This window comes from Periplaneta americana, chromosome 2 (assembly GCF_040183065.1).
Source record: "Periplaneta americana isolate PAMFEO1 chromosome 2, P.americana_PAMFEO1_priV1, whole genome shotgun sequence".
Taxonomy (NCBI): domain Eukaryota; kingdom Metazoa; phylum Arthropoda; class Insecta; order Blattodea; family Blattidae; genus Periplaneta; species Periplaneta americana.
Window position 1 is genome coordinate 61,862,401 of NC_091118.1, and position 15,937 is coordinate 61,878,337.

Below are 15,937 nucleotides of genomic sequence, written 5' to 3' on the forward strand. Positions count from 1 at the left end.
CTAACACAGCGTTAATTAACTGTAAGTTAAAAGTATGAATTGCTGTTAAAAATATTGCATTTCTTCAACTTTACATTTCACATTTTAACATTATGTTTGTTAACTCTCTGTTAGGACCAGAGTTTCTAGAGTTTAACCATAACCTATAACCAAGTATAAGCTCATTTCTGTTTTCTGAACTCTGACAATTGCGATTCTCGCTTGTTTCCCTTGTTTGATTCAGAGAGGATAGAAGTCTTTCTATTCTCTCAGGTTTGATTTCTGCTTCTTTCCTCGTCTGTATCACAGTAACATGGAGCGGAGTATTGGTATTGCTGTTATGAAATGGAAAACACTGGAACAAAAAGAAATCGTGAGACTAATTTCTCTTGGGTTCGAAAGAAACCTTCTGCTGGAAATTATTTCGCAGTATAAACCAATTAATGTGAATAAACAAACAAACCGATCTAAGTTAAAAGCGAAAAGTGAGGCTTGGCAGAAAATAGCCTATACCTTTGTATGAACTTCTGGTCTGTCAAATCACAGAAATCATTCGCTCTGTTTATGTATGCATGGATATCATTTTCTAAATAATCCAGATATATAAGTTCAGCATCTAACACACCAGCCATATTGGATACTTCTATGTTAACAGAGAGTTAAATGATTAACTGCATGAAATTGGGCAGTTAAATTGACATAATGTTTTAACAGCCTATACCTTTGTATGAACTTCTGGTCTGTCAAATCACAGAAATCATTCGCTCTGTTTATGTATGCATGGATATCATTTTCTAAATAATCCAGATTTATAAGTTCAGCATCTAACACACCAGCCATATTGGATACTTCTATGTTAACAGAGAGTTAAATGATTAACTGCATGAAATTGGGCAGTTAAATTAACATAATGTTTTAACAGCCTGTTAGCACTAACAGCAGTTGAAGAAATGCTTCAACTGTTAAGTTTACAGTTAAAATGGAATAACACACTGTTATAATTTAACAATGGTTGAAGAAACCGGGCCTAAGCAAAAATGCCAATTTATGTTTTGAAAAATTTTTAAGTAGTGGGACACTGTTTGTAATTTGGCACTTAGCTACTTTAATCAGCTTCATTTTTGTGCAACAATGATGAAAATATCTCAATTTTAAGTGCACTTTGTAAAATGCTGTAGAACTGAACATGGAGAAAAATCATCTACATCCTGAGGATATGAAAAATAGTATAACCAAACACACAGCCTCCTGGCTATATGAAAAATAATACAAGCAAACTCTACTGCCAAATTCGAGTTGTTATTATATATAATATTGACGGAATGTGACGGATTGACACTTTCAGAACTGCACTTCCAGCTTAAAGAAAGGATGTTTCCGGTCAGTAAAAACTTAGCTAATTAATTTATTAACCAAATATCACAGAAACAAAACTGATATATTTTTGAAAACTAGAAAGTTCAAGCTTTCAGATGACATAAAAATGTTTAAGGAAAATTAAAAATTAAGTTAGGCTTATATGAAAGTATAATTAGGCACATAATTAAGGTATTGAAATAAAATGTTCATAAAAACGTACATTCTTAAATCTAAAATAAAAAAAATGATAAAATTTGTCAAAATTCGACTTAACCCAAATTAACATTTCTGTCGGAATTTGGTTGAGTTTTGTTTGCTGAGAGAGGAATAGACTACGTGCTAAGAATTGTTTTTAACTATTTTGAGGAATAAACTTCTTCAGTTCTGCTCCCTGATTTCAAATCTTAGTTCACAATAAAAATATACCGAAACACATTTAATTTTTCTACCTCAATTCTTTCCAAAGTTAACGCTTGTGAAATTTCTTGTTTCTATTTTTATAATCCTTATACTTAACATGTCATAAAAACCGGCCAATCTCTCTACATTTCTAATTAAGTAACTGTATATTCTGCATTCCATTTCATACTGGAATATACGTAGTACCACAGTCTAGTATATACAGTCGCGAAGCTCAATACGTAGTAAATATGCAAACATTAGATAGTTGCTCACCACTAGGACCGCTAATATCGCCTTATTACAGGCAATGCAAAATAGTACCATCAAAGTCTATTGTTTCTAGCTCCCTCAAAACTCAAGCTTCGTGACTGTATATAGTAGACTGTGGTAGTACTCAAGAAATGGAATACTCAAGACTAAAAACATATAAACTTGAATCTCAAGCAAAATTAAATGATCATAAGATCATAACTATGTTCACAACAATATTGGTACGGTATAAACGCGCCTAAACAATGTTATTAGCATGTTTTCAACATTTTATTTAATTTTATCGCTCACTGAAGGAAAAAAAAATAATTTTCGCTGCCAACATTTGAAGAGTTCAGAGCCATAGTGGGCCAAACTAAGAAAACAAGTGTTAAAATTAAGTGTTTACCATAATTTAATTAAACATATAGCAAGTAATATAAAGTATGCACATTAAAACTAAATGATATGTCAATCTTCATTAAACTATGGTATTCACTTAACTTTAACTCTTGTTTTCTCCGTTTTTAATAAATGGCGCTTGGTCCACTATGGTTCTGAACCCTTCATTTACAGCTGATTTTACACGTCATAATATCTATGGTTCGCGGTAAAAACAGCTTAAGTCCGAAATTGGTGGTTTTGAGTTACGAATACAAAAAAAGTACTTCTTCATATGGTACAAATGGCATATGTTTATCATTTCCATAAAGATTCAGAGCATCAGATTTCCAGCCCATCATAATGATACTGGTCCTCATTTCAAACTTCGCTTTTGCTATACTGAAAACATGAAATTTATAACTTACGGTATGCCCTTTCTACCGCACACCATAGATATGTTGTTAACATATGTTGCCAACAATGTTACGCCAGTGTAAATGCAGCTTGAATTATAAATAGCATACAACCTGATTGGAGTCCATCATAGCTCCAATCGAAATTTAAAATTTTGATTCATAAAGAGATATGTTACAGCTGGCGCCAGCGTTTTTGGTTCAGATTCAATAATTTTGGCTGGTGTATTACTAAAGTTGGGAGGACGTTTGTCCTAGATATATAGTGCCCAGTTTGTGAGCATGTTGCTAGTGCAGCTGAGAATGGTACCACTTACTATACACGTCACATCAGCCATTTACCAAACACAGTTGTCAGACTGACTGCGGCAAATGTAAAATAGCCGCACTTAACGTTTCCATTACTTACTTCACATGCCAAAAACGGTGACGCGGACTGTACAATAACAAGTCCATATACAAACTAAATTAGAAGATGTAGCAGGAATATATCTAAAATATTAGTTGAATAACAATACTTTCTGGTGAGTTATAAAAGTTTTAAAAAGCCCAGATAGGTTTCTAGGATTACTTGAGATGTAATAAAGATTCTGTCTGTGACAAACACAGATGTTAAATTGAGACTATAAATAAATGTGGAATATGAAAATTTGTTTATGAAAGTTATCTGATTACAAATAGTGTTAATTGATTTTCCTTGAATTATTTTAGTCTTTTACATATCCTCCTGAGTCCTGACAGTATAGTATACTATACTTCATACATGATTATGATATAAGATTATGTGCAGAGACGCGAAGTATAGTATAATATACCTGCATTTGTGCCCTAACTGTAACCTGCAGACTTTTTTCAGCATTTTTCCTCATGTAAATAACTTTTTTTTGAAGTATGGAATTATATTGAACTTTAAAAATAAAACAACAAATGTCTTAGGACTCAGGAGTATGTCAATAGATAGGCTACATTTTCCTATATTCCTTTCACACGACAGTTGAAGGAAGAGTGACAAAAGTTATTTCCGCCCACGACGACTCTGACTGTTTTGCTAGTTATCCCAATTGCTTTCATAATTGATTGAATTGATATCGTTTATGGAATTATCGATTTCATAATAGTTTTGTAAATTTCTGTCGCAAATCTTTGCGTCTTTGCTTACATATTGACCATTACCCACCAATTCGATTTCTATATCATCTTTAAATTTCACTAACTCTGAAAAATCTGTAGTTGTAACGTTGGCTAACCTGAAACTCCACATGGCATAAGGGCTAAGCATGGAGTCTCCACGTTTTATCTTCTCGTAGACTCTATTCCGACTCAAAGGTACTCCATTTTCATTTTTTTCGAAGCTATATTTTATAATTTGTTTTTCGCTTCTTATTACGTAGAAATGATCACCACATTGGTAATAAGAGTTCCCGTGGTGTGTCAGAGTGACGTGATAGTCGTTCAGAATTGAATCAAAAGAAGATTTCATTGTTTCATTGGTGCACTTCAAATTAATTTCTATTAAATTGAATTTAACAGCATTTTTCCTTACTCCGCTCAGTATGTCAGCCTTAAGTGTTATTTCCTTGCCGGATAACAGATCTGATATTGCGTTTTTGTTAACATCATTTCTCCAAACGAAGAACGGATTTGTTGACCTGTGTTTGCTGTAAAAAACTTCATCGTGAATCTTGCTATCGAGACCTTTTATAATTGACGAATTATATTCATCCAGTCTTTTCTTCAGCACTTCCAACTGCGTCCTGATTCTCAAAACTTTATTTTCAACACTGTATTTCGGTTCCAAACTCGAAGGCAAGTTAAATTCCTCTAAATAGTGATCAGCAAATGGAAATACCCACTGTTTAAACGCAGCTACGAATCTGTTATATTCCGATAACATAATGTTACTAGTGATAATTTTATCTAGTCGCGCAAGTGATTCTTGATATATTCGATCCTTTACTAACATATTTAAAGAAGTGACGGAATATATGTCAGCAATATAGTCAGAAAGTTGTTTCTGCTCCGTGTAGCTCTGAATCTGATTATAGACTCCTATTAGGGTGCTCATTGCATCGTCAATTTTATCGAAACAACGTATAAAATTTTCACTTACTCTAAAACCTTTGGTAAACCGTTTAAATTGCAATTTCATGTCCCTTAGCTTACTTTGTACCTTCCAATTTGTTACAGCGAGAGATATCTTTGATGTCGAGTTCAGTTTACTTCCAACTTTACTGATAAAATCATGAACCTCTGTAACCATGGGAACTAAAACTTTGTAGATTTGTTGTTCATATGTTTTAAGCTGGTCAATCTTGTTTCTTCTTTGTTCAATGTATTTTGAAATTAAATTTATTTTGTCTTGATCATCTTTGAGTTTCATATATACATCCACTGATGTTTCAATCACTGTCAAAGCGTTCGTTGTATTTCTAATGATACCTAAAGCTGTATCGACATCCGGGTTTAATTTCAGTTCTAGGTTCTCTATGTAATTTTCATTCTGAATTAGTAATCCTTTAAGATTTTGTATTTCTGTTATATCCAAGGAATTAAAGGCATCTGTCTTATTTGTTTCTTCCAACTTTTCCTTTATTTCTATACATTGCTCTACTAGATTACTTGTATATATAGTAGTATAATTTAATTTCTGCGATAAATGAGAGATCTGATGTACAATAACTTCAATTTGTTTGGTTTTAGATTCTATAACAATATTTTCAGCTGCTTCTAGCAACTCTTTTACTCCCTCGGGAATATTTGTGATCAGAATGTTGTCACCTTCACGATCTAAAGCAAGAGATTCTGTTACAGTGCTCATTGCGCCAAATAACTTACCAAATGCTGCACCTACTTTTCCAAAGAAACTTAAAGCCTGCCCCAGAATCTTAATAATTCCAAGATTCATTCTCAGTTCTAACGAAGTTACTAATCTTTTTTTCAGCACTATCAAATCATTTCGTTCCCTTACAACCTTCTTTTGTAATTCAGTTACCTCGCTAAATAACGTTTCAATATTTGTATCTAGTTCTTCATTCAACGTATGGATTTCAGGAAGTATGTCTCCATCAATTACATTCCTACCCTCTTCTATTCCCTTTTCCATAATCTCCTTGTAGTCACTTCTAATCATATTGATGGAGTACGTCTTCATGGCCACTTCGACTCTCTTAATTTCTTCAAGTGTTAGTTCTAAGAAAGTATTTATACTGACTACTAAATTTTGTTCCGATCCTCTCTCCAAAGCACAGATCTTACTCAATACAGTTGCATGCAAGTAACTTAGAACTTTCTTGTTTTCGTTGTTTAAATTGCTTCCCATTTTCTTCGAATACATTCTTATGCGATTTAAAAGTGATTTATAAAATTGAAGAAACTCCGTGTCGTTTTCCGTCTCGGAGAGAACCTTTTCTATAACTTCCAACTCATTAATAAAATCAAGAATATTGTAAATTGCATTAACGTCTGAATTAGAATCGATTTTATGAACTACCTCTGACACGTGATGTCTTGTAACACTATACTGAAAATTTCTTAACAGAAACCCTTTGAATTCGTTTAAAATATTTGCTTTAGGTTGTAGTGTAATTTCGGATGGCTGCACCAAACCTTTGGTATTCCAATTTGCAACACCGTTAGCGCCAGATACTCCTCTTCCAGACGATGGTAGGACTTTGTCTCTAGTACAAACCCAAGCGGGGATCGATGTTAATAACAAACCAATTCGAGTTTTCTGAATCTTACAAGTAGCTTGTATGCCTTTTCCATTCAAACCACCGTTTCCTCCTCGGCCACCTTTACCACCTACACCTCTAGGTCCATCTCCTTTTGTAAACGTTATATTTGTTATACTGTGCAGCGGATAGATGACATTCTCCCCTCCCTTACCACCATAACCACCCATCCCACCAACTCCACCATTTCCGCCACTGCTGCCAACATCACCAATACGTGTATAAGTATACGCCCACTTAAAACTTAAAAAATCAAAGAATCTTTTAGCCTGAACTCCACTCGCTATCAAGTCATCGTGATCTTTGTCAAAATAATTTATAGTGATATCTTCAGCGTCCCGTCCTTCCATTCCGTCCCCGCCAGCCTGTCCTTTGCAGCCACTACCGCCTTTAGTAGATATTTGAAGGTTATGTCCGTTAATGAAAACTTCTCCAACCCCGAAGAAATTCCCAGCATTGCCACCAGGTGCTCCCGCATTGCCATCCTGCCCTCCACAACCAACACAAACTCCTTTTCTAGCACTATCTGGCCCATTCTGAACGCAATTTGAGCCATCGAGGACAAATTTTCTTTTCCCAGTGATCTCCCATCTTGGAGCCAAAATAGATAGTTGGAATTCTTTCCCAACTTTTGTAATATCAGTATCAATTATTACAGTGTGTAAAGCAAATATTTTAAGATTCTTTATTGTGTGAGATGTATTTCCCACAGTCGTTTCACTTAACTTAATAACTGCCCCAGACACCACAAGCTCGTTTTCGTTTGGATAAGCAAACCTCACTCCTAGCCTCAGAGTTGCATTTAAAACTTCATTCAGAGCTTTCAGTTTAGTTTCATCAACATTCAGAGACTTGATTTTATCAATGTTATATAACTTATGACTTGATATCTCTTCAAAAAATATGCTCATGTTATAATAGTTACAGTTTGGAGTAGGCAGTTTTTCTGCAACAATCGGTATATTTAAGACTTGGGGTATTTCTTGTCGCACTAACTCTTCATACAGATCATTCAAGAAAATGTACCAGTCTCTGGCCCCTGTAATTTCATCCGCAATATTTTGTACTTCATATGCCCACTCAGCTTTGCTAATATCTAATTTCTCGTGTGCCACAACCTGCAGAAAATGCTGATACTTGCGTAGCTGTATTATTTCATGTATAGGATCCTCCTTGATTGTAGCGTCCAATCGCTCCAATGTTTTCAAAACTATGTTTACAAGAAACTCCGCATTTTTCATATTAGATATTTCTACTGATGTTTGTGTAATTATATCGATTGCTTTATCCAGTTCTTCAGTAAGTTCATACAAATCATTAATTTGAGTTTCCTTATAATGGTAAATCTTTAGTAGTTCTCCAAACATAATAGTAAATGTATTAGATATACGTTTATTTATAACATTATTTAGGACATATACTGAGTTTCTTGATTTTTCTGAAATTGTGAAACCAAAATCAGAACTATTTCTTGCGACGTAATTTGTACAATTATGTATTATTTTCTCTATAGACTTCTTCCCTTGCTGAAGGGTTGAAATGTTACTAAGAGGGCCACCTTCGTCCGGTCTTCTAAAAATTCCTAATCTCGTATAATTGTCACCTTCCTTCATCAATAACGTATCTAATAGTGTCATTGCATTGTCATAAAAGCCATTGTTTACTGAACTTACATTCCTATCTGCATATTGATCTCTTAGCGATTGTTTGAATTCTAGGAAGAAGTTCGCAATTTTACTTATAACTTTATCATCGGGAACTAAACTTAGGACACCATCCTTACGTTTGTACTCATTGTCAACTTTAGTAACAATGATGGCAATTCCGTCTCTATACTTGGTAATATTTCTTATGAAATTTGTCGTGTGTCGAATTAACGTCATGAAATCTTGTCTATCCACCCCCTTCTTTACTGACGGATAACTAACGGTAAGAACTATTTTTATCCTTGTGGCGGAATCCACGATTTTCTTAATAAAGTAAGTAGATGCAATGTCGTAACTTGCGCTTCTTGTATCACTAAATCCAGGGCAATCGTAAAGGGCTGCATTCGTTTTATTATCAACCACGAGTTCTGGAAAGATTGTCTTGGAAACTAATGTAGAATGTGAGATTCTGTTGCCATCCTCAATAATATATTCCCCTGAATCTTCCTCAACTTCCTTAGATATCAACTTATCATTATCACCAGCTATGAACTGCGTTAAAGTACTTTTACCCGAGCCTGTGTTACCAACAATCAAAATTTTATCCTCATTAGATCCCAAATTTATAAACGTATCTCCCTCACTTAAAAGTTTAAAGGTCTTCTCTACAATTTCGATGCTACTAGAAGATACATTTCCCACCTCGTCATTGTTTTTCTGTCCATAAACAGGTTCTTTTCCTCGATGCATGTCATATTTAGTTTCGTTTTTTGTCACTAGGATTGTACCTTCCAGTTCCGGATTATCGTTCTTTTTCTCACCACTGGACTGCGCTGATCTGTTTCCGGTGCTATTTCCCGACAGTGTCTCTGTGACATTAGTGACGGGACGTTCAGGTTTTGTGATTTGTTCGGTGTTGTTGAGTGTGCTTCCTTGCTGGGGAAGAGAGGTGTCCGACACAGGTTGTACAGCAGCATGTCCTGTTACAAATAACGAAATAAGGTATGAGTTAAACGTCTGACATAATTATATAGTCACTTAATATCTAATAATTGTAAATCTTGCATGCGCTATACTTCAGAATACCGCGTAAGAGGAAAATTAAGTACTTAATCATAAGTACAAAGACTGTGCAAATCAAAAATAATTTAAAAATATGTTTTTTATTAATAGTACAAGATTAGATACATAAACAAGTACATAAAAAAGAGGTGCCCCTTGCAACAAAAATAAATAATTCAATAATGACATCGTACTTACGCGGTATTCTGAAGATGTTTTTCAGAAACTTGTAAGAAGGGGTATAGTATTGTTGTAATCTCAGAAGAAATTTAATAAATTTAGTGCTACAGAAGCTGATCTTTTGAAGTGTATCCATACATTACGAAGATTCTTCAAACCAGTAAACTATATTCATAGCCTACATCATGTGTGGATAATTTTTCAAGTTGGATACTCTGTATATGGTGAACGTAAAACATTTTGTGCGAGATCGTGTGTATTTGCTTGGTTTCCGCACAAAACCAATCCGCGGAAAGTCTACAATTCCACATTCAGTATTCCCGACCGAACACACATAACAATTTCCCTCTTCTAACCGCTTAAGTGACATATTGATTTTACTGCTTTAGGCTTTTAACATATTATTTTTAGTGACGTTCAATATAGTAATAATTAAAAATTGGAAACTTACCACTGCAATTTCACCTAAATTGCACTGTTAATTATTGTTTTTAAATATTTGCAAAAATTAAGTAAACTCTACAACTCCACTTAAGTTATTGAATTCGTGATGCAAGTATCATTAAGGAAGCCGTGAAAAAATCAACAAGATTCCATAGCCTGGGGGAGGGGAAGACAGACGTATATCACGGCCTGCTGGAGTAAACACAGAAAACATTTTAAAGCAACAATGTTGAAGATAGATATTTTTGTTTTGCAAATTTGCCGTCATTGAACAGAAACCAAGATGGAGATTTCATTGCACCTAATTAGAAATTCCTCTTTCAGGTATGTAATAAACGATCTTCGCACAAAATAATGTACGATACACGAGCGGTATGTTTTCTTTCAATTCTCGGAAATTAAAAAAGCTCAACTACGTTTCGCTTTTTCAAACTTTTCCTCGAACATGAAAACTTCAACATATCGCTCTTGTAACGCATATAACTATTTCAGTACATGGTCTCTAAAATATTTGCTTTTCGGACTGTTATCAGCCCGAAAACTTGAACTTAAGCGGTATAGGCCGAAAAATTAACTATAGCGACCTATGCCGCTAGAGTCGTCATAGCAACCTTTAGCGGCGTTTTAAACAAAATCAACTCAGCACCGTCTAAATTCGTATTCTACATAGTTTATACGAGATTCGAATCCAGATGGCAGTGACAATTGTCTTGCCAACTTTAACAGAGTTTTAAACAAAGTACTTCATCATATAACAACAAATAAGAGCCAACATTGTTCCATTATGTTTATCAGAAACTTTACCAGTGTTTTAAACAAAACAGTTCATCATATAACAACAAATATAACCAAACATTCAATGTTTCTGGTTGGGATTTAAATTTCCTCGGGATTATTATTAATATTTTCACAAAACTAGACAAAGCCTTTCATAAATACACTAGTTCGTATGTATTGTTGTTTAAAAACGAGCGCTCAGAATATGCACTGCCATCTATGTATGTACAGTTACCCTGAAAAAGAATGAGACGATTCTTGGTCGTCGGAAGTTAAAGTTCTACAGCGCGGTTCATTCGATATCGACGTAGGGATACATAACATGACAGATAGTACAAGAATTGTTACAAGGACCACAACAAGGACAAGGACCAGAATAAGGATCACGAAGAAGACTGCCATTTAAGGCCAGGATTTCACAACATAGCTCGAGTCCCAAAATATCATTGCTTCACTGTACCGAATGGCAAATGCCTGCTAAGGGATCTACATTCTGGACTGCTGCTATCACTGTCTTGTCTCGGTAGCTCATATAGTAGCGTGCCGGTTCCATTGTATAACCGAAACGTCTCGTGTTCGATCCCAGGTAAAACTTTTTTTTATTGAGGCGTAATTAATTTGTTCAGAGTTCCTCGACTGTCTAATTTGTCGAAAAATATGGAATAATTTATGCCCAATTTCTGGGTCTTACAAGTGGGCTGAACCTCGTCAAAAAAAATAAATCTTACTTGGAAGTTAAAAGTATTCTTCCTCAAACAAAAATCATAAGAAACAAAAAGAGACCTGTTAACTTAAAATCTTGTCCACATGCCATCAGCTTCTATTACAGCTCTAAGTCGATCCGGCACGGATGTCACGAGATTGTGGAATAAGTTCTGATCCCCGGCGAGATCTTCCCAGGTGTCAACAACTTGATCCCACAATTCGTCTCGATTTCGAGAGCGTCGGTGGGCATAGGCGGCTATCCTTCTCTTTTTCAATTCCGCCCATAAATTTTCGATGACATTCAAATCAGGTGACTTCGGAGGCCAATTAATGATTTCGATCTCGGGTCTCCTTTGAAACCATCTTTGAATGCTTGCAGCATAGTGCACGGGATGGTTATCCTGCTGGAACAGCAATGTTCCTTCGGGAAAACGTTCTCGGGCGGAGGGAAGGAATATATTTTCCAGAATGTGCTCGTAAGTTTCCGCATTAAACCGGCCATCGATGCGTTCTATAACGCCAGGTCCATCGTAAGACATCCACCCCCAACACGATATGCTAAAGCGCCCCGATCTTTCACGTCGGTGCACATAGCGCTGATCATGTCGGAGACCATCCTCACGATAGACACGGACAGGACCTTCGTAATCACTCGAGATGGTTGTTTCGTCGTAGAAAATTACATTTCTCCAATCGAAATCCACTCGATTGGTAGCGAAGGCAAGACGGTCGACAGCTTGTGCTTCCCCCAATATTTCCATTTGCGCATCCCTCCGGCTCCTAATACCGCGGTTCCTCAACCTGCTGATCACAGTCTGTGAAGAGCCGGGAAAGTTAGATGCTGCTCTTATTTCGTTAGCAGTCAGAAAGGGGTCCTGTCGAACTGTCTCGAATAAAAGAGCATCCTCTTCCAATGAAATAATCCGCGGACGCCCAGGAATAGGGCGATTTTCGACCTCCCCAAAATGTTGGTAACGATGAACCCATCTCGCGGCTGTACTTCCAGGAACACCGACCAAACGGCCAGCAGATCTAGCCCCATATCCAGCCTCAACTAGAGCTATAACTCGGTGTCTCATGTCACGTCGGTTCGCCATTACGATGAGAAATGAGAGATGACGATAATACTTTAGTGTAGACAATGACTATTTAACATGATATAGAATTATTGAAATAAGAGGCATCTTGCATAGTAAGAGTTAATAAATCAACCCTAAATTAAATATCTAAATAACAGGATATAACAGGAAGTCCAATTGTTGCGAAACTAATCAAATTAAATCTAATTACATTAAATAAACAAACCCCAAGTTATGACACCACATTGCTACAGCTAAATTGTATGTTATTAACATAAGCATTGAATAGGTCCGTGGTTGTGCGTTGGACGACAAAACCAAACATCGAAATTTCGAATCTTGCCGAGAAATGTAACTTCTTGCTTTTTATAATGTAAATCAGACTTATAACTACAATCATTCATATTTCTTACATTATTTATTAATATTTATAGCCAACATTGAATTTGTAAAGAAAAGACTTTAGAAGTCTCGTATGGAATTTGCGATCTGTAGTGACATAAGCATAGATTATCTCTCGGAACTTTTCCGTAAAAGTAAATTAAATTCACTCCTTGAAACTGGAAACCTTATTCGTAGGGTCATTTTTCCATAGCATACAAACTGAAGTAACACAGCCATTGATAAACGTTTTGTACACAGAATTAGACTGAATTCCTATTCGACAGAACCTATAATCAATGGTTTGTCTGACCATGATAAACAAATCCTATGTGTTTCCAATGTCACTGAACAATTTCAAAATATTAATTTAAAAACTAAGAAAGGATCGTAATTGCTGTATCTAGTGATTATTTACATTTATGTCTACAAAATGAATCTTGGAAAAATATATATGATACTGGTACTACTGATATTAAGAGTAAATATATTGAATTTTTCACTTAATTTCATAATCACTTCAGTGGATGTTCTCCACTCAATGTTGTGAAAAAATTCAAAAGTTAAAACATGTAGATAACGCAGGGACTTCAAAATCTCATGTATTAAAAAGAAGAATCTATATGTAATGAGTTGCAATGTAATGATCTTCATGTTCTTAAATACTGCAAGAAGTACAGTGTGATTTATCAAAAATTATGAAAGAGGGAAATAGAATATATTTGAGTAGAAAAGTACAAAATTCAGATAATGCAATTAAACCTATTCGTAATATTATTAAATTTAAACTTGTAGATATCCTAAGAAAGAAAATATTTTTTCATTAAAACCAATGATTATAAAGTAGAGGATCCCAAATATATTGCAAATTCTTTTAACGTATTATAGTATATAGTACAGAAATATTATTGACAACTTAAACATTCAAGATTTTGCAAAAGATACTGCAATTGGTTACTTAACAGATGTGTTTAATAATTATTATTAATATATGTAATTAGTCAATAACTGCAACAGTGCTTATACATTCAATCATAACATGAATAAAATTGAATGCAAACACGTAGATAAAATAGTTAAAATTAACTGCAGGGGTGAGAATGAAATAATCCAAAGCCATACTTTTAACAAAAATTGTTTTGTGCGAGTGCATTTCTTACACATATGGGAAAGCTATTAATAAATTATTGTAATAATTACTCAACAAATGACATAGCCTAAGGACTCTAAACCTTTGTAAAAATTTGTCTATTATTATATATATTTTTAATTTCATTTTAATTGTTAGTTTTTAATATACATATGCATTTACATTGTATATATATGTGTGTGTATAAATGCATTCATTAGAGTAACGTTTATAATATTATAACTTGTAATTTTGTATTGTTTGCGATCATTAACACTTAATCTCAGGACTTTGTAAAACTATATTTCAACGTGACTTAGCTATTTCAACGTTATTTAGACAAAAAAAAATTGTTGTGTAGACTAAGAATCGAACTCGCACTCTTCTACAGAACACGCAGAAGTCTTACCGTCTGAGCTATGGAAACGACATGAAAGCTTTCCTTTCTGTGCGGAGTGTCGATCTAGTCATGAAGGTCCATTGTCGATTTAACTACACGATTTATGTATATATTTATCTTTTATTTACGTAATATTATCATATTTTTTGCAGTTTTTTAATTGAATTTCGGAACGATGCTAGTAACAAACCAAATAGCCTGAATTTAAGTAACTCAATATTCGTTATCTTGTGTATCGGTGCTCTGGTCTCCGATCATGCGCAGTGTCTTACATCTGAGACTTAGGAATATTGAATCGTCTCATCCTTTTCCAGGGAAACTTTACGTAGCCTATACGAATAATGAATAAAAAAGCAAATACTGGCATTTAATTAAAACATCGTGTAAGGAAATAGCTCAAATTAATTATTGTGTGTGGAATAAATTTTCAGTGGTTAATTTTCCATAAATTTTAATTTTTAGTGCCTTTTAGGTGCCTGGAATACAACTTTCTAGTGCCTTTTTAGGAGCCTAAAATACCATTTTAGTGTCTGTTTAGGAGCCTAAAATGCCATTTCAGTGCCTTAACTTCCGATCCCTAGTCATTACATAATTCGATCAGTTAGGAAAGGATTGAAGTAATTAGTTACGTGAAAAGTGAAACAAATCATTAACGTTACAGGCACAAGTTACTGACCCGTCGGTTTGGAAACTGTTGTTGGGAAAGCCTTTCCGCCACACGAATAGAACAAAATGCTGCCCCGTACGCCAAATGCATGTCCGCCAACTCATTCCGTGTGTAACGTTGAATATTTGCTGTAGTTAACAAAATGCAATGTTTTGTAAGCAAGGAAGACTTGTATATCGTCGTGTGAATGCAAGAACTAGGTAACTCGAAATTTGCGTGTTTTAGTTACCTCTTTTATAGCAGAGCAAAAATCGCACAAAATGTAATGCAAGAACTTGGTAACTGATCGAACGATACCAGCGACATCTATTTTCCAATATAACAAATAGGTAAATGAAAACGAGACATATTCCTTAGTGCAATAAATAAGTAAATAGGCAATGTCACAAAATATGAAAAATCAAGTTATCTAGTTCTTGGATTCACACGACGATATACTGTACAGAGAAGAAGCGTTAAACAGAATAAGTGGCAGAATGATACTGAGCGCAAAAAGCTAACAGACCAGTTGAAAGTAAACAAACTTGCCGACCTCAGACAGTAATCAAATTGGGTTAATGCATGATACCGAGCTCTGGGAATAAACAAACGCGGTCGAAGAATGTTACTGCGCTGACGGAGTAAACAAACTGGGTGGTAGCATAAACTATCTTGCACTGAAAGGAAGCATCCGAGCTCAAGGGTTCTTTAACGAAAAGTGTTTGAAAGAAGGTTATATATCCGATCCGAAAATTTGTCGGTTTAATTTAGAAACACCCTGTATAACAGGGTTTTAATATGCCAACATTGTTTCATTATGTTTATCAAACGGCGCGGCGGCAGTGAGAGTATGACAATTTCATATAATTTAGAGAGCTTTATTAAAAATTGTTGTATTCAGTAGTATTTAGTAGTATTTATTTATTTAACCTGGTAGAGATAAGGCCATCAGACCTTCTCTGCCCCGCTAC

The 15,937-nt window shown here is 34.9% G+C and overlaps 1 long non-coding RNA gene across 1 annotated transcript in view; it reads right to left on the reverse strand.

The window, feature by feature from the left end:
* Nucleotides 1–1,353: 1,353 nt before the first annotated feature.
* LOC138694200 (uncharacterized) overlaps nucleotides 1,354–15,937 on the reverse strand; it is a 29,030-nt gene continuing 14,446 nt past the window's right edge. The window contains exon 3 of the long non-coding RNA XR_011330845.1: nucleotides 1,354–9,143. This is a non-coding gene — a long non-coding RNA (uncharacterized lncRNA). The remainder of the gene's footprint in view (nucleotides 9,144–15,937) is intronic.